The sequence below is a fragment of the Aulonocara stuartgranti genome (genome assembly GCF_965226115.1).
Source record: "Aulonocara stuartgranti genome assembly, chromosome: 7".
Classification (NCBI taxonomy): Eukaryota; Metazoa; Chordata; class Actinopteri; order Cichliformes; family Cichlidae; genus Aulonocara; species Aulonocara stuartgranti.
This window is the reverse complement of record NC_138945.1, coordinates 36,414,703-36,438,737: the sequence shown is the minus strand read 5'-3', so window position 1 is coordinate 36,438,737 and position 24,035 is coordinate 36,414,703. Positions and strand designations below refer to the sequence as shown.

General features: G+C 40.3%; 1 protein-coding gene across 8 annotated transcripts in view; it reads left to right on the top strand.

Annotated features, from left to right (window-relative positions):
- tcf4 (transcription factor 4) overlaps positions 1 to 24,035 on the top strand; it is a 261,409-nt gene that overhangs the window by 188,345 nt on the left and 49,029 nt on the right. The gene's annotated exons all lie outside the window — the stretch shown is intronic.

Sequence of the window (24,035 nt, the reverse complement as noted above, 5' to 3'; positions counted from 1 at the left end):
AGATCAAATGCCTTCAGTTCTGCTTCTTTTGTTTGGTTAGAGTCGCATTGAGCAAGACACTAACTCTAAACCATAAAGGTTTGGCTTGGGGCAGAGCCAGTGGGCGGGCCTTGACTCCCCTAGCCAACTCACAAAACTGATGGCGCGGGCCATTAGGGGGCACGCTCATAGAACTAGAGTTACATGCAGTAACTGCTGTTATTCATTGGAACTTTATTTGTGTGCAAGAAGCATTTCTTTATGACTGGTTTTCCCACGCAAACACATATTAACAACACAGCCATCAATTTAAATTGTAGCTGCATTTAATTTATTAAAAAATAAAATGGCTAGCATTGCAGGTTTTTTTCAGCCAGCTAAAAGGCTACTTAAAATCAACTACACCGTCCTTTTCCAACCCATTTTTTAAATGCTGGTATCAGCAAATTCAGCTCCATCAGCAACTCAAACCCAAACAAACGTCTTTCTTTTAACTGAAAGTCTCCTGCTTATTATGATCTAAGTCGATATCTCGCACTGAGTAATGTTGCATATGCTAAAATAATTGTGAGCTTTATGAACCTGAGCAATGGAGCGATTTTCTGACCTGGTCTCAGCACCATCTCCCTGTCATGCAAGACCACAAATGAGTCATTCATTTGGTTTTCAGATGTCTTTTAAATGACTCTTTGGTATCAGAACTTTAGAGGTTATTGTATGTGTGGAAAAATCCACACATACAATACCTCAACCCCTGAAGTGTTGGTGCCTAGCTGCATGCTAGATTGAGAAAAAGCAATGTGTTGGTTTTTATTTCTTAAGAGGAAAGTGTCTTTTTTTCTGTTGAAGAAGCCAAGTGTCTGTGCAGAGCATGCTTTTTACAGCCCATGCCTCTCTCTCTCTCTCTCTCTCTCTCTCACACACACACACACACACTGGGGCATTGTAGTGATTGTCAATATGCCACACTGAGAGGGCCGTTGGTTTGATGCCCGTTCTGTCCCTTGCTGGCACTGCCAGGCTGCATGCAAATAGGTCACACACACACACAAACACACACACAATAAGAAAGCCTACAATTTGAAGCTGTCACTGCATTAACATTTGGTTCTGTATCATCTAAACAAACAGCTGAAGCTCTTTATTCTATTAACTTAAAAATAATGATATTGCCTATCTCTATCAGATAGGTGTCATCTGGTAGACATTAAGCTGTCTTCAGTCTTCTGTTTTATGCTGCTGTTCATATTCAGTTTCATCTCTAGCCAGCTCCACTGTGCACACACACACACACACACTCACAGAGAGAAACCTGTGCACACATTTCATCAATGGCCAGCTTCCATACAGTCCTTGCTTTCAAAAACTGAGCCTCTACCTGATCGAAAGAAGAAAGAAAGAATGAAGGAAAAGCAACAAGGAGGAATGATTCAAAGACAACAAAGAGGAATAAAGGGCGACATAAAGAAAGAACAAACAGAAAAGAATCCTGCAGCTCTGCAGTGCTGAAGTAATCAGCTCTTTGATCTGGCTCCTTTATTATTCCAGTGTGGGCCAAATAATGCAGTCCTGATTGTGTTGTTGGCAACCAGCGAGCTTCCATATGTTGGCTATTAGAGGCTCTTACCGGCTGCGTTCTCCACACTGCTGCTGAAAACGGCTTCTTCACTGATGGTTTTTGTGGGCCGCAGGTTCATGTTATATTTAAATTCATTAAATATGATTCCCTATGGTTATTTCGGTGCGTGATTCTCTAGATTGTACTTAAACACAACCAGTATATACAGTTTCTGAATTACCACATTCATATATGCTTGATATGTTTGATTAGCTGATAGAAAAAGATACAATATATTTCGTCTTAAATTATATAATAATCAAAGTAGCACCGACTCCAGCCTTGGCATTAGGCATCGTGTTACGTATGTACCCCTCAGATTCGAGGGCTTTTCATTGTTTGATTCTCAATGTTACCCCATCGTTTTGCTAGCAAACCAACACAGGATATTAGTGACCCTTACTTTATTTGATTACGTCATATCTTTGTCTGATTTTTCACTTCTGTGTTGCTCATAGTTGGAAACAGGCAGGCTGTAATTGTGCTTTGGATTAAATAAAAATGGTGCAATTGGTATGATCATGATCTTGTATCTTGCTGTTTACCATTTCCCCCTTCTGAGTTTCTTCTCCAGCACAAGTTGGTTAACATCCAACAATTTAACAATTTACCAGATAAGCTTCACTGTGAGAAGTCTTGAAGTCATGACTATTAGAGCATAAGGAGGCTTTAAGACAACCTTGATATTTAGTTGGAATGTTTTGATAAAGTACAATATGAAGAAGCATTGCTGTATAAGTATTATTTGGAATATTTTTCTTTATCGAGGACTTAAAGCCTGTTTTTAGCTGGCCCTTCACATCTAACAGGTCACAGCTGACCGATCTTTGGATAGATGTTAAAAATGACTGCCCACTCCCCAGAGAATGAGCCATTTAAATGATATTGATGCCATGACCTTTCCACTAGAACCACCATTAACAGGAACTTGCTCTGCTGTCAGTGCTGACTAAGAATAGCTAAATCATGAGTGTGTTTTGTCCAGCGCTGCGTGGCTGTAATTTTCCATTATTTCTTTAGCCCCAGACAGACTGATAAATAAGATGACTCTGAGCCGACATGGGTTTAAAGGCCTCCGTGGAAACAGGACCAGAGTGCAGTGAGTCAGTCCACACAGGAGGCCAGGACTCTAATCCCTATTAACATTTTTATGGATCACCAGGCTGAGCAGGATCAGAATCAGATGTTCAGAGGAACCATCCACTTCGTTTGAAGCAAGTAAGGTGCGCTTGATTTAAACTGTCAGGCTCTTGGAAGCCATAAAATCGCTGCAGAAAGTAGAGCACTGAGCGGTCTGCATCCTTGGGCTTCTATTGACCGATTTAATGTTTCTCTTTTCTCTCAAATATTTTCTACATCAGCTTTAATGTCCTCTTTTTGGGGGGAGGGGCTTTGAACTGGGATCAAATAGAAGTAAAGTGGTTTGAAACTGTTGGATTCTGATAAATCTTTGCAGAGAAGGATGTACAAATTTAGATCAGATGACATAAGTTCAGAAAACATTTTCCATTAACTGACTGTACCACCGGTGGGACGCTGAGGTCTTCTTTTAGCTACATTTTGCATACTGTGTGTTGTGTTTGATCATTTCCAACTTGTGTTTTTTAACACTCTTAATTAGATTTTAAAGTCTGCATTCTTTGTAGGTTATCTGCTGTTACGCAAAACAACCCATCTGTGTGGAAAGCACAGGCTTATCTTCCGTGATCTGTTCAACACAAACTTGCTGTCATAGTTGATTTATCATTATTTTTTGTAGACTTAGCAAACATGAGGAAACATTCAAATAGATCTTAAGCAAATTTCTGAACTATCAGAAATCAAGCCCAGCAGAAATGCCTTTAAAGTTAGTCCTCATCATGGTATCAAGATGAAAAGATCCAGCGATGTAACTCTAATGGCTGCACAGCCTCTCTCTGCATGAAGAGGTCATGGGTTAAAATCCCCGTAGCCCCGAATGATGACGATGAAGGATTAAGTGTGTTAATGTAGCTGTTTAGTGCTTCAGTGCTCTCGCTCGCTCAAACTGTTGCTGCTTTTACTGTAAATTTATAATGTTGGGGAAAATAAACAGCAAAACAGGTGTATTTTACAGATTTTGAGCACGCTCTGACTCCGAGACAGACATGTTTTTTATTTGGATGATTAAAAATTAAAATGACTCTCTGACCCTAAAGATCTACACCAGAAGTCGAAGCTCACTCAGTTGTTTTAAAAAGCCATGATGCTGTCTGCAAAATGTAAATGAGCCAAAACGAAGTAACTGAGAAATTAAAGGCACTTTCAGTTGGCCTCATCTGTGTCACCAATGGTCTACATTACAAATCTAAATGTTACAAAGTATCTTTTACGTTGTCTTTAGCCATTAACTTGTCTTGAAAATAGTCTTGAAAATCGAAATCACAAACATCTGTTCTGCTTTTTCATTTTTCATAACCTGGTTTTGTTCTGCTACACTATGGTGGGCTTTTTATCAGGAACATGGTCTGCTTGTTTAGAATAAACTACTACGGCTTGTTTTTTCTCTAATACATTACCCGCTATGTTTGTCTTTACTTCATGAACGGCACTTTGATTTTCTCTTATACAGTAAGCTTAACTCATTCACTGCCAGCCATTGGCAGTGAATGAGTTAAACCCATTGACTCATTCACTGCCATTGACGGCTATAGACGTCAATGGCAGTGAATGAGTTAAATGGCCTTTTTTATAATAAAGTTTTCACTTGAACCTTCAAAGCTACACTTTAATATACAGTAAATGTTTAGTTTTAGCTACATTCTATTTTTGCCTGATGGATTTAATTCAGCTTTATAAGCTACACTTTAATTGCAACATACGTATCAGTATACATTTAAACTTTAAAATTTATTGTAATTTTTTTCCCCTCTCATGAACTACTTATTGTTTTTTGCTGCATTTTAACTGCATTAAAACTGTTCTTTGAAAGTTGAAACTTTGTTCTGTTTGATAAAACCAACCAAGTTTTGCTTTTTACCTGATAAAGTGTAATTTAGTTTTATCTACAAACTATGCATTTTTAATTTTGCTTTCATGTAACAAGCTACAGTTTCCTTTTAGCTATTTTAACTATCCTTTAATTTTCCTCCTGTAATAAACTACAGTCTGGTTTTATCTGGTTGGTTACATGTGGCAGTGAAGAGTTCTGTATATTGTGAAAGGCTCGACGTGAATCAGCAGGTAAATTGATTTTTCCTGCGGCAGCCATCTTAAGCGGTCGGTTTGGTTTGGAGCGTGCGCCCGGTCCTCTGGTTACCATGTTACGCCGAGATGAGACCTTGATGCCCGTCGCCAGCTTGCATCACCATAGCAACGGGATCGCTGTGACCCAGCATCCCACCAGCAGCCGTGCTTGCTGCACCCAACTCTCCGTCTGCACCCTCTTCAATAATTAACATGCCACGGAAGCCATCTTAGCTTTTGGCTCGGTTTAGGTGCCTGCCGGCACGTTGCCTCAGTGACGTTGGTCGTCTTGTAACGCTCCAACTTGCAGACTTGGAATCCGCAAATCTGAATAAAATTGCATGGCAGCCATCTTAGAGGAGGTGAAGAAGACGGTGAACACACACACACACCAGACCCAATTTACCCACATGCATTTGTAAATCATCTGAACACAAACCAGTCCTGTTTTAAGAGGGGAACTCTTCTGTTGCTCTACATCTGTCTGTATTTTGCAACAGACTTTGTTGTTTACAGACACTGGACGTCCCGTGTGTGTCCACACATGTGTTGAGCTCATGACCTTTACGGCTGTGTGTGTCATGAGTTTAATTTATTTACACAATGATTATTTATTTATGAAGCTTTAGTTGCAGGAACAGGTTCACAGTGTGGATGGACGCCAGGTTACGAAAGACCAAACAAAAAAAATTGCAAAAGCTAAACACGAAATAGAAATGGAATTTAAAGCAAGTGAAGGGGGAAAAAATTACATTGCAGGAAAAAAATTAAAATACAATTGAAAACAGCAGAGAAAGAAGAGTGACTGACAGCACGATCAGAGCAGCGACCGTGTGTGTCCGTGTGTGTACAGTCACATACACACACGCTTGCTGCCTCCTACACACTTGTTCTCACCCTGACAGCTTGGCTGCTGTGGAGAGCAGAGGTCTTATTGGCTGCGTGCCCTGTAACGGGCATTTTGATTGGCTGTCGGGCTGGCTGCCACCGTGCCAGCTGAGAGAACACATTTGTATGTGCTTGTGTGATGAGTGTGTTTGTCATGGTGGGAGCAAACAACCAATGACAATTTTCACTCCTATCTACGTCTCTTTTTCCTCGCTCTTTCCTTTTGTTTTTGTTTTTTTAATGAAGAGTTTTTGACCTGTTTTGACCTTTTTTTTTCTCCTACATCTTTTTTATGTGACTATCATCACAGAGCAGTGGTTTTAAGCATGGGGTTTGATAGAGCTGAGGGGTAAAATGTATTCCCATTAAAGCTAAAATTCCATCGATATGATACGTGAACCGAGCAATCCAGAAGGATGTCTGCATCTGGATAAATTTTGATATATTCTTCTTATTTCACTTTGAGAAGTATTTGTGAAAATGGGTTACAAAGTTTCTAATTTGCTCCAGTTTGATCTTCCTAAAAAAGTATTACAGATCCAGGTTCAGACACGACAAGAGAGTCTTCTCTAAACAGTCGTATAACTCCTTTGGCTGATGTTTCTGTTGGGGTTTTTCTGATAATATGCCATAAACTTAAATCCTTAAAATATAAAGCATTCTGAACACCATGAAGCAAGGTTTTGTTCAAGTACTCCTACGACTCATGAGGAGCTGGATTTTTTTCCCCACAGTGACGAGACAGACGGAAAACAAAGATAATTCCAAAAATGGTGATTCACATATCTGCGCCCAAAAAGTCAGTGCATGGAAAATAACACAGAACTGGGGGGGTTGAATGATTAGGTGACTAGGAATCAGTGGTAGATGAAATCCTTGTAGACTCAGTAACGGTGGACATTAAAGAGACAAAAACCACATCTCTAGGTCACTTTTATCCATCGGTTCTTTTGTACCACTGGGTTCAACAAAAGTACTTCTTGGGACTCACGTTTAGACGAAATGCAGGTATACCCCGATTTAAATGGCTTGCTGGCTCTGAATATCTTCTGACGACAAGACTGCCTACTAGGGGTTGTCATATCATGATTTCTGTTTGATATAAAATTGTCATATCACAATATCATTGCTATAACAACGCCATGCTCCCGCTAAAAGTGGAAATGAAACTCGTATTTGGCGACTCAAGGCAAAAACACTGTTGAGTCTGTCAGGCTTCAAACGAGGGGATGCTAGCAGCTAGTGATGTGCAACCCAAATGTAAACAAATGACTCCATAGAGAGCCGCCATACTCGCTAGTTGCTCGCCGTATAACAGGAAGAGCAAATGGTGGATGGAAATTACTCCTGCGGTTAAATTGTGGAAAAGCAGGACTTTCATAAAGCTCAACTACAACACCCCAGAAAGAAAATATTTTTTAGTTTATTGTGTGACTGAATTATGCAGGCTCTCAATGAGATACAACACAGTAGGTATTGTAAAATAAGCTATTGTTAAGTATTGCTAATTTAAAGCTACCTAGCCTACTTTTATGCTTACATTTGTCTTATGATGTGTCACTGCTATTGTTCTATAATGCTGCTGTTACATTACAATGTAGCTCATACATTGTTTCAGTAGATTCATACTTGAAATGTGTCATCAATGCCAGTAGCTCATTGGAAAAGAAGGATGAACACACTGATGACATTTTTTTCTATATTGTCAGAAATATCATCATCTCAAACATATCTTGACACGTCATCATATAATTTTGAGGCTATATCGCCCACCCCACAGACAACCCACTATGCTGAGTCCCAGACAGTTAATTAGATTAATTAATTGTGTTTGACTGTAAAAGTGTCAGTTGTGGTTAGGATAGTAAATACTGGACTTAACATGCTATGTATTTATTTATTTGCTTTAAAGTGACCAACACAAGAGAAAAAATACTTGATTGTTGAAGAAGCATTTGAGTCTGGTCAAAGTCTGCCCTTGAGAACTAACAGGGTATCTGCAGTAACGCTGCACAATGATTGTTTTTCCAACTACAAACTGCAAGAGACGAGTGATGGCGTCCTCTCCTGTCTATGCTCAAATTTATTACAAAAGTGGATATCTGTGCTAAAATGTAAGCACTTAGTTTTTACCCCACATAGCTGTAAGGCATAATGGGATTTTTTTCAGTGCATGCTTTCAAACTTAGAAAACATGACTTTTATTTCTTCTTGGCTGTGTTACCCAGTCAGGGTAATGAGGTGAGAGCAGTTGTGGCTCGGGAGGTGGAGTAGGTTAATCGCGCTGAGGCCAAATGTAAAGTGCTTTTGGGTAATAAAGCTAGAAATAAACACAATCCTTGGATCCTTTAGGGACAAGTGCTGCTGTTTTGGATTCTGGACAGTCCAGGAATTAAACCGGCAGCCTTTCCCAAGTGTACAACTTCAAGATGTTTAATGGATGAGCACATTCTCTTTCTGCTGTTTGTCGTGTGCATCTGAAACTTGGAGACTGTTGTTAATTACTTCATCAATTGATTATTTATAAAACCTCTTAATTAGCTGTCAGACAGCCAAATGGCTCAATACCAACTTCTTGTCATCTCTCATCGTTTTCTCTACCTTCCTCCTTAAACAAAGAACACTTTCTTCCTTTCTTGCTCGCTTGCTTTCATAGTTTTCCATAGCAGCACCATATTATATTCAAATCCCTTGAGTAAACAGCATCTAACATATCCTGCTACTAGGGAGACTTTTAACTGCAGGGTTTTCTGGCACAAATTGGCTTAATTTTCTTTCATATTATTTCATTTCTCAGTCACAGCTTGGAAACAAAAGGTTTAGCAAAGCGATTTGGGTTAAAATACAACCTTGCCTGTCTGACAGAAAACCTTGAAGGCTTCTCTCATGTGCCACTGTTATAGTGCCAGTTGACACTTTGGATAAAGAGATGAGCCGTACTCAGCTGGGTCTTGCTTCATTCTCTGTAGGCTTTCAAAATCACAGCAAATGTGTACAAATTGAGGAATTTGATTCTTTTTTTAAGCATTAGAGAAATTGCTTGATCAGTAGGTGCACCTGATTCAAAATAAATGGTAAATGGCCTGTATTTGTATAGCGCTTTACACATTCAGTCATCTACCCATTCACACACTGGTGATGGCAAACTACATTGTAGCCATAGCCACCCTGGGGCGCACTGACAGAGGCGAGACTGCCGGACACTGGCGCCACCGGGCCCTCTGACCACCACCAGTAGGCAACGGGTGAAGTGTCTTGCCCAAGGACACAACGACCGAGACTGTCCAAGCTCGAACCAGCAATCTTCCGATTACAAGGCGAACTCCCAACTCTTGAGCCACGATCGCCCCAAAATCCACTTTAGCTTCTAAATAACCTAGACAGAGTGAGTCCTCCCCTGTTTCTGCCTCTGTTATCTTGACCAGGCCTCTGCTTGTGTGCGAGTGTTTGCACTGAAGTGTGTTTTTTTTAAATTTCCGTGTGTTTTCTGCATCTTTTCCCTGTCAGGACTCCGCGTTGGTGGAGGTGGATCTCTTGCTAACGATCGCTGGCAGTCGGCAGCATGTGGCAGTAATTAAATCAAAGGAAATTGGTGAAAAGGAGTGAGGGGGGGAAAAACGTCTGTGTGATGACTTTGCCAGAAAAAAAAAGAAAAAGAAAACGTCCGGGTGGTTGAAAGGAAAATGGGCGGCTAATAAAATGAGTGTGGAAGAGACTCGTAAAGAGCCATCACCTGTGGAGAAATGCTTTTGTTCTCCGGCCTGAAAACCTGCACGCCAACACACATACGCAGACACTTTGCGTGCACACATAAAAACCACCTTGTTACTCACTTGCACAGATGGGAAAAGCACGCACTCAAACACACCTGAACTAATTTACATGCTATAGATAAGGAGGAAAGAGAGCATTTCTGAAACGGCAGATATAGTCATTGTTACCTTTCATTACTTAGTGTTGCAGCAGCGACGTTGAAAACACGTTCAAAGTTGGAAATGCAAAAGCTGACTTTGAGCCCTTCAGGCCAGGCAGGATTAAAGCATGAAAATGAATTTCTAAAGATCATTTATTCCAACAAGAACCCTGGAAACAGCTTCAGGGCACCACTCCCTCAGGTACCCAAATGCTCCAGATTTACTGCACAACAGTTGGTTCTGGTTGTGATTATTTGTAAAGTTGTTTGCATCTCAAAGTATGTTTCAACCAAGATGAGCCCTGTACACAGCTGACGCACAGGAACCTTTGGGTCAGGTGGCATTCTTCAGCCTTTTGTCTGCAGAGCTTCTAAAGGCGAAGATGAACGTAATATCCAGTGTAGTAGCGCTCTTGAGATTAAGGAGTGTTTCTTTGAAGCGTGTTGATTTAAGAAGAGTGAGAAGAATGAGGTCGGATTGTAGATTAATGAGTGCCTCTTATCCGCTACAGTTTATTTCATTTTTATTCCTCTTCAGTCTTTTATCATTCCCACTCTCTTCTCTGATGAGTGACATGAAATGAAAAAAGATTAGTTTTTGAATTTAAAAGCAGGCAATTTATCACTTTTTCCTCCTGCTTTTTGTCCAGTTTATAAAGCAATTTTTGGCTCAAATATCATTTTTCTGATGCTATATTGCCAATATAACTCAAACTGTTTTGAAGTTAGACCTGACAATATGGAAGACATTGCATATGGTAGCAAATTGTCAACCATAAGTTACCCTTTATGTCATTCACACATTGCGTTATTGTCTATTTCCTCTAAATGAGGGCCGTACCTTAGAAGAATAAAGATCATGTGGTCCTCAGTGAAACTTGAAACTACAGAGTGAGATCATGAACTCATCAGGAAAGTCTTTATTGGGGTCATGAATCCAGTGAGCAGTAGGATCATTTTCTTATAGATGTCTATAATAATCTGACACTTCTCGAGCTAGTTAAAATAATATGATTTAATGTGCCTCATTCTAAATCTGACAACAGTTTTTGATGTATATTTCTCTAGTGTGCCTGCCAGTCGATCAGATTGTAACCAAACCTTAACGTCATATCTTAAACTTAACAGATGGGTCAGCATGGCGGGGGGGGGGGTTTACAACAATAATAATGCTGATTTGAATAAAAGAATAATTTAATGTTGAAAATGTCATGAAAGTCATTGCTTTGCTTAGAAAAGGATATGAAAATATGCCTTTTTCATCTGATAAATATTGGTGAGGACACACCACCGCTAGTGTGTGTGTGTGAGAGTGTGCACATGCAGTTATGGAGCCCTAGGTGCACAGAAAAGCCACAGTGCGATTTGTTATTTCCTTCCTCTGATGGGATTTCTCAACTCAAAGCTACACACACACACACAGACACTCAGTCCCAGACTTCTGGCTATTTCCTGTGTCAGGGGGGACATTATAAAGCCACATTATGTTCGCTATGAGCCTCCATATTCCCCCATCACTGAATCATTCTGTGTGTGTGGTGTGCGTGTGTGTGCGTGTACATGTGTGATGAGAAGAGCTTACTCAATTTGCTGGGAAAAAGAAAGGTTGCGATACACATGCACGCTCAGAGTATTAGTTTGATGCGTTTCAGAGACTCAGATCAGTACGGATCAAACGGATGAAACAGAAACAAATAAACCAAGCGCACAAGCAGCAGCATCGATCTTTGATCTAGACTGCACTGATTTATCAAGTCAGTCATCTTTCTCTGGCCTTTATTCGCCACTTTTGGGCCAAACAATTTTGGGGACTACCTAGTAATTCCCTCCTTGCAAGGTCTCATAGAACTGCACACTTTCCTAGCATAATGGTTAGTTTGCATTTGTACAGCTAACAGAAACTCTAAGGTGATATAATCACTTCAATGTAACGTCATCTCTTGATGTGGTCTTTTTTTTTCTTATCATCCTGGTTCAGCCTCTCAATTTTCTCTCTGCATTGCTTCACTGTGTGATTGATGCCCAGGAGTAGTGTGAGGGGGGCTGCTGGCAAAGATTTCTTCTGTTGCAAAGGCTCAGTAAAGCCTGAATTATACTCTTGGTTCATTTCTCTTTGTTTTGTTACATTTTTATGAGGATAGTTTTAAGAGTTATACTTGCTACAATTGGAAAAAGACCGAACAATGGCTTGTTTGGAAGAGCTGCCTCTAGAAAGCTCCTTTTCTCTAAAAAGAACATAGTAGCACAGTTTAGGTTTGTTAAGTTACATCTGAGCAAACCACAAGACTTTTTGAGCAATGTTCTTTGGACAGACGACACCAAAGTGGCGATGCTTGGAAATAATGCACAGGAGCATGTTTGACGAAAACCAAACACAGCACAAACTGTCAGCACGGTGGTGGAGGGGTGAGGACGACCTGGGCACCTTGCAGTCATGAGGTCAACCAGCAACTCCTGTGTTTACCAAAGTATTCTAGAGTCAAACGTGAGGCCATCTGTCTGACAGCTAAAAACTGGGTCATGGAACAGGCCAAAGTCACAGCAGCAAGTCTGCAACAGAATAAAAAAGGAAAGAAGATCCAGTCAGATCCAGACTTCAGTGAAATGCTGTGGCAGGACTTAAAGAGAGCTGTGAGTTAACAACTACCTACAAACCACAATGAAGTGAAGAAACGTTTAAAAGAAGAGTGGCCCAAAAGTTCTCCACATTAATGTGAGAGACTGATAAACTCATTCAGAAAACAGTTTCTCCAAGATACTGCTGCTAAAGGTGGTTCTGCTCATTCATGGAGGGACTTGACTGAATAGTCCTTAAAAACTTTTTAACTGAACTATAGTTGCAACTCGCCTTCTTCAGTTAGTTTCTCTTTTTAGCTTCTAAACTATCAAAATTTGATGCATTTCATTGTTATTTGCCAGAGTAGAGCAGAAAAAAAACTTTGGATAACTGTTGGTCCAGTAAAACAGAGAGTTGAAGATGTGAACTCGGGCTGTGGGAAATATCAAGTTGCCAGGTGACTGCACATCACAGACGGGAAACTGACTGCAGGCAGATTTTCTCTCAAAAGACGGCCCCTTTATTGGGATGGATGGATGGAAAAAGAAGAGCATACCCTAAAATAGAATAGGTGCCATATATGTTGTACTATTTGCACACGCAGTCCAAACTAATATACATATAGACGAGATCCCTAAAAAACACACGGTCCTGGAGCTAATTCGGGGTAATTAGTGGTCAATTAAAGTGCTGTGACTTCACTGGCTGTCTGACTCTTTGATGTTGTGGCTCCTGGCGAGACCAGGCGCCATCTTGAATTCATTTACAGGCCGCAGTGTAAACATGCCACACAACTGGACCGCCTGCTTCATCTTTTTCTCGTTTTCTGCTTCTTTTCTTTACTTTCCTTTTACTGATTTGTTTGTTTTTCTTTCATTCGCTGTTTCACTTTTTTCTTTCTTTCTGTTTGCGCAGATGCAGCTTCCCGAAGTCTCTCTGATATTTACTTTCATTTCTCCTCCTCTCGCTGTCTTTTTTCTTTCACACTGTTTTTTTGTGATTCACGAAGGTTATTGGCACTATAACATGAATCATTTTAAAATCGAAACATTCAAGTAATCAGGTTTTAGAAAACCAGCGGGACTAGAAGTGAATAAAGGGATAAACATCCTTTGTTTCCTTCTGATGGTGAAGCCTGATTCAGCAGCTTGACTCACTAACAGCTTTGGTGTAGAAAAAAAGGGTCAGAAACCAGTAAAAACCAGTGAAATAGCAATGTGTAGGTGCAGTGAAACTCTTGTAGCTGAAGCTGATGAGAAGAAGAGCTGCTAACTGGGTTACTGCTGAGGGAGAAAGCTGGTAAATAATAGATAAACAGTCTGCTGCCTGAGAGGAGAGGAGAATAGGTTTTCCATTAGAACCAATGGAAACTTCATTTGATGTATGAAAAGAAAAATGGCACAAATTTGTGCACGAGGAAGTCCTAAATCGCCTTTTTCCTCCTTGAAGTGTTGTTCTGAACACACACACGCGCACACACATTTTCCTGTTCTCACATGGTCATATGCACACTTCTCTTCTTCTTCTTTTTTTTAATGCAAAAAAATGTCCCAGCCGCTCACACTCACTCATGTGTCACACACCTCTCTCTTTGTCCGGCCCCCCAGTGTTTTCTGTCTGAGTAACTCGACCCCCCTTCAGTCACAGGTGCACCACGCTAAAGCACACACACACACGCTGAGTCCACTTGTCTTCACATAGGGGGCTCTAATCAAGCCACAGGAAGCCTGAGCTCCACAGGGAGCATGTGAGAGTGTGTGTGTTACAAGTAAGTTGAAGAATGTGTTTCGGTCCGTGAAACTCACTGCGAGTGTGTGGAGACTCCGCATGTTTTCAATTACACCCAAGTATTTTTGCAGATGTGTGAGTGTGTGTGCTCTCTCTTTGTCATCCGTCTTTCTATCACTTGTTTTCTGTCTGTCTGTGGCTCTTTTTTTTTTAAACATTACTTATGTTAAAGTTAAAAAAATATTTATGTGTCCATGCTTTATTTTAAATGGTTATTTCTCATTCTTTCACTTGCATTTTGTCTTTTATTGTATCTTTTCATAGAATGTATATAAAAGATGACAAACCATAATGACATCACATACTTGTTTGTGAAGCCCTGTCTTGAAGCCGCAGTGCAAACCTTTTAGTTCCTGAATTGTAGTTTTATGTATGTTATATTTGGGCAATAGTGTGGAGTGTTATCAGCTAAAGCATAGACACAGATACCTGCTAATTAGCGCTAAGTAACATACAAATAACACGCTAGTGACCAAAGCTGAAGCAGTTATCACCACAGCAAAGTTCCAGGATAGTGACTCCAATTAAGTGAGATGTGGAAAGTGGACAGCTAGTCGCTGCAGCTGTCTGTGTCAACACCTGTCAGTGTGGTGCCCATGCTGCTAACTTTAGGCATTAATAAAGTTTTAGCATGTTATTTATTAAATAATTCATTCCAGTACACCTATTACAAACAGCATAATTAGCTATAGAGAGATAAACTTTTTTGAAAGTTGAAAGTTGTAAATGGACATTTTAGGCTTGGCAGTCTGCAGGGACTGACTCTTTTTTGGAGCCAGCCTCAAGTGGCCACTAGAGGCACTGCATATTTTTTTTCCATTTCCTCCTTTGGCTTCATTTTCCAACTCACTCGACCCCCTACTGCTTGATAGTATTTCTTAATCTCCCTCTTTATTTCACGTTCTTTGAATTTGTGCATTTTCTTTCCAACGCTCTCTCTTTCCTTTCTCCCGCTCGCTTCTTCTTCATCATATGGAGTCAATTAGGCGGCCAGAGTGTGTGTGCGTTTGTGTGTGTGTGCGTACATCTGGTTCACATTAGTGCAATTGCAGGTTGGTAGAATAAAGGGCTCGGCTCGGAGGTGTGGGTGGGATTTCCTTCCGCTTTCTCTCTCTCTCTCACGCACACACACACACACACACACACGCATACTTTTTCCCTCCATGTGTTTTGAATCAGGAACATAATTAACCTTCAGAGGATTCCGAGGCCGCAGCTCAGATCTCCGCTATAAAAATACATCTAAAAAACAGAAACACCCCCCGTCTCACTAAAAAATAAAATGTTTGATCCGTCTGTGGTGCATTTGATTTGCTTTCCCACGTCTGCCTCCGGATGGCCTCAGAGTGTGGCGGCGTGAACGGTAAATTAAGAGGAGGGGGAGACGGGGGGGTGACATCTACAGGTGGAAGGGGGAGGGCTAGAGGACCGCTTTACTTTGCTGGGAATAAAGCTAATACTAATAATATGTAAAAAAAAAAAAAAAAAATCCCCTTTGGGAAATGTTCAACATGGTCAGTGATTTCACTGATCATTCAGATTATTTGTATTGTTTTCCTTTTGTTTGGAGCCTTTGCAGCATATCTCCTCCGTTTCTGCTTCCTGCAGTGTTAAACTGTTTGTGTGAAGGTGAATAAAGACGAGATGAAAGTGAAACCAGCCTGTTAGAAATGAGAGAGGCAGAGGACAGTGAGGAGGAGGGGGAGGGGGAAACAAAGAGAGAAAAAAACTGGAAAGGCACAGGTGCAGCCGACTGTGTGTGTGTGTGTATGTGTGTGTGTGTGTGTGTGTGTGTGCGAGAGAGAGAGTGAGTTTGTGTGTGTGTGTGCGAGAGAGTGAGTGAGTTTGTGTGTGTGTGTGTGTGTGTCTGTCAAGAGGTTTCGTGACTGCTCCTTTGAGTGTTCACATTCCAGCACATCTGCTTTGGATGAAGCGTGGTAAACTGTGTGTGTGTGTGTGTGTGTGTGTGTGTGTGTGTGTGTGTGTGTGAGAGAGAGAGAGAGAAAGAGAGGGATAGATGGATACTGAGAGGCAGAGGGAGAGAGGACAGAAAAGCCGGGAATTTTTTTCCCTTTTTTTAAACCTGTGCAGTAGAAACGCGACGTTGACCCTTTGACAGCAACAGGCAAAGCTCTTTTATTATGGCTGAACAACATAAATAAGTCTGGTGTACTTTTACCATCACTTACACAAAATAGTTTCAATAATTTTGAAAAGAAGTCCTCTTCCATAGGTGTGAATGTGAGTCTGTCTCCCTGTGTTAGCCCTGGCGATCTGTCCAGGATGTATCCCGCCTTTCACCCTACTATACCTGGCTCCATCAACAACCACTGCACTAGACAGGTTGTACTAATATCATATTCATATAACAATATCTTTCTGCACATCTCGCCTTATACTACTATTTAAATGACTAACAACAGTTACAGTGTTGGATCAGGAAAAGCAAATATACGGTACATCCAGGGCACAAAATAGGTGGCAATTTTTTTTTTTTTTGTGGTGCGTCCAATGTCTTAGTGTGAACAATTCACACCGTTGCATGTTGACACCCACATAGGTGTTTTCACTCTTTTGGACTTGGACTCACAACAAAACTTATGCCAGGCGTATCCATGCAGTAATGTCTTTTTTAGGTTGGAGATTGTGGTCGTGGTTAAAAACCCCCACCAATGACTGGAGATAGGACATGTTATGGTTCAACACTTTAATGCATCCATCAACCTAAGTATCTGTGGCTCATATCCAAAGCTGTGAAGAACTCACATATAGATTGCAATGAAAATCTTTGCATTTAAGGTCCTCAGAGGATAAATTCTTAGGATTTGTGGCCTTACTGCCCCCGTGACAGATATCTCGACATCTGCTTGACAGATTGTACAAATTTTTCTGCATGCTTTTATGATCCCCAGATGATGTCTTGTTGATTTTGGTGTTTTTCTGACTTTTTTGTATAGTGTCATTGGAAAGTCAAAGTGAAACATAAACTTAAGGTTACTTTATTTTCGCTTATATAAGAAAACTCTTTGGATTGAGAAACTGCTGCATCAAAACCAAACAACACCAAACACAACATCGAAAGATCAAAAATTAAGTTTAACTGACAGATGAATGCTTTAAACAGTTATGGTTGCACAAGTTAGCATATGCCCCATATAAAGGCAGTAGTAGCTCAAGTTACTTGATAAAAGCTCAGGCTTCCAATCCCCTGCTCAGTTTGAAAATTAGTGTTGGGTGTTTTTAGTGAGGTCCTTAAAATATAATGAATTATTGTCATGAAGTCAGTTTGCATTTGTTCTCCATTTTAGTTTAGTTTTAGATATAGTTTGTGTGCTAATCAGCAAATATTGGCATGCTAATATGCTTAAATGAGATAGTGAACATGGTAAACAGCATACATGCTAGTTTCTCTGTGAGGTAGAAGATGGAAGTTTATGCAATTAATGAATCTGATGATGAGAGCATGATGTGTGGTTACGTTCTGGTAACTTTCTTTAGAAGTACAACTCAACCTTGGTGCTGGCCTTGAAAGAGGGTGTGCTGTCTGAGTTTCCCACTAGTTATCAAAATGTGATTGTGAAGCAGGAGAAGCTCCTTCTCCTCTTCTTTTTCAGTCAGAGCAGAGGCTGACACAGGGAGGCTGAACAGATGCTCCCCACATTTGGAGACAATAACTGGGAGAAGAAGCATCAAACACTGAACAAAGACAAAAGAGCCTCCTGCTTCTTTCTTTCTTTACCATCCTTGCATTTTTCTCTCTTTTGTTTCCGTTTACTGTCTTTTTATCGGCTTCCAACTTTTTGCATTTCATTCTCTTCTATTTGTTGTTTCTTCACTTGATCTTTCTCACAAAATCCTCCAGGGCCCAACAGCATTTCCATCTCTGTCAACAAGTTCTAACTGAAGAAAGAAATGTTTCCTACATGATCATTATGTAACATTTTCACTTTATTTCTTCTTTTAAATGTATTTAGTCTCTTTATATGGATTTTTTATTTTATTATTTATTATTTTCCTTATTATATTATTATCTTTTGCTTGTAGTAACATTTTTACATTAAATTAGAACTGAAATGATCCTGTAAATCAGCTAGTTGAATGAAACATGAATATATTAACATTTCACATTTCAATTTGCCATCTTTTGGCATTTTTTTCCTTAAATGTCGATTAGCCTTGGATTATTTATATACATGTCAAAATGGCTCCAGTTGGCTTTAACACATAGAACTTTACTTCAAAATTTATAAACTCAGTGACACCAGAATCAGTGGGCAGTAACTACATTTTTATTGTAGTGCTAATGTATGTTTGTAGTGCTAATGTGGCATGTAACTGGAATGAAACCTACACTTTCAGTCGTTTTCTCGTGTTCTCCACGCATGCTTCACATGTAGGCCTTACACCTGAAGTATGTTTGCAGAATGAGGATTAAACTGAATGCTGAAGCGAAGCAGGACTTGTCAACACAACGTGTGAACTTTGCTAATTTTGAGTTAAAATGTGGTTTAGGTTGTCTTTCTTCCTACCTTTGGTTCAGGTCAGCGAGTTACACAGCTGTTTTGCTCTGAGTGCATTCTCTCTCTGTGTGTGTGTGCGTGTGTGTGTGTGTGTGTGTGTGTGTGTGTGTGTGTGTGTGTGTGTGTGTGTGTGTTGTCAGCGCCATGAGGAATCGGTTTTCAGTGGAATGTGCCTTTATTCTCTCATGTTTTTGCCGGGGGCTTTGCAGAACAAAGCTTTGATGAATTCTGTGATGTTTCATGTTCTGTGAAGATTCTCCGAACCCGTCGGGCGTTACACAACCGCTTCTACTGAATTCTGTCAGGGGTTCTACTGATCAGCACTTTAAACATCTGGCTCTGCTGGTTTGTATTAGGAACTGGTTTATGCCAGTAGGTTGATTGCGTCTCTACTATCGCACAGGAAACTGTGATAAAGAAACACTTAAAAAACTGATTAGATTAAGTGTAGATTTAGTTACACCATATTCTTGTTTCTGTGGGGTTTTTTTCATTGTGCACCACTGAATGTGTTGTGTCTCTCTGCATGGAGAACTGTTTGTCCTGATTTGTGTCAGCCCTGTCTACTAAATATGTTGTTGCCAGAGAACTAAAGTACATTTTCAATTAGGTTTTAAGAGAATCAGATTTTCTCCCAGATTTCATCTCATGAATATAATCAACCTTTATTCTCTTGCTTTTCTACAGAAATTCCTTTTCAGTCATCTCTCTAGTGCGGTGACAGTTGTTAACATGATTTCTCAAAAATGGAGGAGATGTTTCTAATGTGAAAAAATGTGAAAGGGTCTGTACAAAACAAAGTTAAAATAAACCTTAAAAGTAAAGAAGACAAGTGAGAAACAAACTGGTCCCACACATTAATCAAACCTCATTTTCTCAGGTGAAAGTCTTGTGACCCATGCTTCTGCTAACCCTCGCCAGAGTACATATCTTGAATGTTTTGGTTGTTTTGGTTGTATGTTTGCCCAAAAAAAAAAAAAAAAAAAACATGATTGAAAATGCTTAGTTTTAAAGGAACATAATTTTTAGGAGACAGGATTGTTTTTTTCAGGTAGTAGCAGATAGTGACCTGTTTTACTAAAATAGTTAACTTTTGTGCGGCTTTGGTGTTGGATTTGATAAGAAACTGATTACATTGGTTTCTGTGGTTAAAATGTTATTTTGAGTGGTTCCTGTTTTTTGTGTATCTCTCTTACATTTCCATGGTGATACACATCTCAGTTTTACAGACATTATTTGGTTCATGTCCATGTTTAATTTTTTTTTTTTTTTTATCACGTATGTTAGCAAAGGTTGCTAATTCCCTGGCACCTCTTGCCTTGCGTTTCCAACAACCTGACAAGGCCGCTGTTGAAACCAACAACAATGAGTCCAGTGAGTGTCTTGCCTTTGACGGTCATGGACTCCAACTCCATTGTCGTGGCATGCATTTGGTGCTGTGGACCTTGTTCTTTCCACCTCTCACCCACGCTGCTGCTTGCAGGAAATGCTGCTACCTCTTCCACTGTCATTGGAGTTACTCAGTGTAAAGGCAGCACATCATCAGTGCCATTACACTGAGTATTATTGTCACAAAGTATGTAGGTTGCTCCAGTTCTGTGTGAAACACTGATATTCAAGCAGTGATGCTCCAGTGGGATTTTTTTTAGCACTAACAGGACTGTCAGCAGGTTTCCTAAATAGCTCTTTTCTGTCATGCCACAGCAAACTTTGAACCATTTCCATTTTTTTCTATTGTGGTCCAGATCATTGATTTTGTAGTTTTTGTCTTTCTCTTACACAGAGCCCGGGGTGACTGGTTTCTACTTTATACCAAAGCACAACAGTTATTCCATACCTGCTTCTACTGGAGCAGAATAAGTATTTGACATAAAACAATGAATTGTGGGAATATCCCCCAGTTTACATAATAGTGGTTTAAAAAAAGCTCCAAATGAAGGTTATTGATGGGATGCAAACTGTTTTTGTTGTGGTTGGCATTATTTTCTGTGGTTTGTGGTCAGTAAAATTACATAACAGTTGAGGCTTTCTCTCATTGGCTCAAGGTCTGCTGGTTAACTGTGGGAATACTGATGCTTCTGTGTGTGTGTCTGTGTGTGTGTGACTGCTGGAAGTGAGGTTGTTATTGTGTCCCTCTGCATTCTTCAGACTTCAGCGCACTCTGCACCTGTTGCTGTCTGTCTCTAACACACACACAGACATACAGTACAAATCACATTCTTTCGTCACCAGTCTAACAGCAGCATTCAATGGGAAAATATGCCTGCACCGCATGAGACATAAATCTGAATATTTTCAGCAGGAATGACACAAGCATGCGTGTTTGAGTGTGTGTTTCTGTTTGTGTATGTGTGTGTGTGTTCTTGCACAGGCTTTGGGTCAATAAATGTGGTTTTATGATTAGAGCACATACTCTGTTCTCAGAGGGGAAGAGGAGGAGGAAGAGGAAGTTTAAGGGGATTTTAGTTTAGCTCTAATGACATCCACAGATTCCGTGGGGGTGTGTGTGTGTGTGTGTGTCTTTGTGTATGTGTGGACTGGGGGATTTGGGTCCTTAAACTCGTGCAAGGTGCATTGTGGGAAGGTACAGACCTCTCCTAGCTGACTTAGCAGCTTCTATCTGTGTGCTTGAGCTTGTGTATTTGGAAGTTTGTTAGTGTGTGTGTGTGTGTGTGTGTGTGTGTGTGTGTGTGTGTGTGTGTGTGTGTGCGTGTGTGTGTGGTTATTCATGGGTGGGTGTTTCCTGACCCCAGCATTCGATTCCCACAGTTCCCAGTGCTCTTCTGACATCCTGACTGTCATGCCGTTCATCGCTGTGTTGCAGTCTTTCTGTAACTATTTTCTTTCATGAAGTTAAAAACGTTTACTTTGTTTTTACTTTTACACCAGTCACATTTCACATAGTTTTAGATCAACGGTGGCTCAGGGGGTTCTGTAACTGGAAGGTCGCCGGTTCGATCCCCGTGCTGTCTGTCCTGGTCGTTGTGTCCTTGGGCAAGACACTTTACCCTACCACCTACTGGTGTTGGCCAGAGGGGCCGATGGCGCGATATGGCAGCCTCGCTTCTGTCAGTCTGCCCCAGGGCAGCTGTGGCTACAACTGTGGCTTTCATCCACCAGTGTGTGAATGTGAGAGTGAATGAATAGTGGCATTGTAAAGCGCTTTGGGTGTCTTGAAAAGCGCTATATAAATGCAATCCATTATTATTATTATTATTATTATTATTATTATTATTATTATTATTATTATTATTACTTAACACTGTAGCCACTTTAGTTGACAAGTTCAGACTCATAAAGTCTCAGAGCAGCAAAGCTTGAGACAAACTTTTTTTTAAATTTCTCTCTAAATTTCTTTGGGATTAAATATCAATCACTTTCAGTAAAATCACTTTATTATTAATCAATTAAAAAATCAATTATTTTGAAACTATTCAGTCATTGCAGGATGCGGTGACTCGAAGTGTAGTTGCATTTCTAGAGAGGTGCACATCAGGTTATCAGCGTATTGTTAAAAAGGGTTTATGGTTATGTTGTAAGATATGACGTAGATTCCCCATCCACATGCAATAGTGGGGTTAGGTAAACTGGTCATTCTAAATTGCACACAGGTGTGAATGTGAGTGCGACTGGATGTCATGCTACTGGGCAACCTGTCCAAGTCAATTAATAAAACTCAGCGGAAGTAAGTGGACTAAATTTAAGAGCTTGTATTTATACCTGGTGGGCAAAACAACTGCAGGTGTATTGATCAATCGAGAACCAATAAACCAAAAATAAAGAATAACTGTGCCCTCAAAATCCTGATGTGCTGCCATTAAGCATTATACTATGCAGAATGTATGCAACTATAACACCTCACGAAACATTTCTCATTGTCTTATACGCTCAGCTGAAATGATGTTTCTCTGATACAGGGTCTCCAAAGACCTGTGTAAAGGAGATATTCTGGGTAACCAGAAGTCCCACAGGCCCAGGGAGAAGCTTGCATAAACACACGCCTCAAAGACTCGAGCAGTCTGAGTGGTTGTTTCGACTTCTGTAAGGATACAGGTTCCTCAGGGAGATGAAAATGTACTCCAAACAATGAACTACAAACACTCCCATGAACCCCAGAGAAGTATGACTCTAGCCTTAGCTGCGATGTTGGATCAAATCAGAAGGAAAAGAAGTACACTTCAAACCACAAAGGTCAAAACACGTTGAGCGTAGCTGATGTTTTGAAACACAAAGTCCACATCGTGGATGAAATGAGACAAATACCCCCAGTTTGTGTTTTTGATTAACCTGCTGCAAGGCCATCTCGACCTCAACTCATCCCTGAGAACCAGAGACGCTCACTTGTATGTACAGAGGTTAATCAAAACAGGGAAACACGGGGAAGCCTCTTTCTCTCCTCAGAGTTGGGTAGGCGTTGCAAAAATTTGACCATTTGTTAGTTTCTTGGTTCTCCGCAAAGACTGTTCACCTGCAGGAGTGCAGAGGATCTAGGGTGGACTAGGTAGAAGAAATAAGAAGCTTTCCCAAACTAACAATCCTTCAGTGACGTGAGAGAAAAAAATCATGAGGTTTTTGTTTAAAAGAAACTGTTTTAATCTGTTTTCTGTTTTTAATAATTTCTCTCGGGGAGTGTGGGAAGTGAGATGATGTTTTTTTTATAATGCCCCCAAGTGTTTTTGTTTCATCTCTCTCTTTTTATTCCTTCTGTGTTTTATCATCACATTTGGTTTTTACCACATCTGTGCTCCATCCATATGCAAATACTCTAAAGTTAACAAAGCAACCCGTGTCTTTGGTTGGGGATCGAGGTAGATTAGGTGTAGCTGTGGAGTGAGGTTTTTCATTTTAATGGGAATCAACGAGAGAAAGACAGAATCGGAGAAGATTGTTTTCAACAGCTGTTCCAGTTTTTGCATCATGCAGCGCGAGCTAGCGTAATGGCTGAGTGTTCGCACGCTATGCACACACACACACACACACACACACACACACACACAAAGGCATGCTGTGGGGACCCCCAGCTGATAGTATGACCAAACTCAGACGCTATGTTGCTGAGGAAGAGCGTCACCTGTTTGAGTGATGACAGGCTGCCGGTTGTACTTGCGGTCTCTCATGCTGCTGCATGTTTGCTGCATGACTGCTGCTACTGCTGCTCCTCTCCCTCTGAGAGGAGACGGACAGAAAAGCACTGATTTGGTTGTTTAAGAGGATAACTGACTGAAAATCTGTGTTGGACTCTGCAGATAGTTGGCATCATTGACACTGTAGTTTTAAGGTATTGATTGACAGATCTTAAAGTCAGAATATTAAAAAAAAAAAAAGTAAATAATATAACCATAAAACTTCTGCAGTTGATTACTTACATTAAAATTATTATTTTTAAATTAGGGTAAATAACAATTATTTTGTTTTTGCTTTCTAAATATGTGCCAATTGGTATCCTTACTATACTACTATAAATCTAACCATTAGATAAAGAGAAGTCTGTGTTCAAATTCTTTAGTTTTGTTGCTTTGTTAAGTTTTTAATAAAGTTTTTAAAGTCTTGTTGAGCTTCACAAGTTAG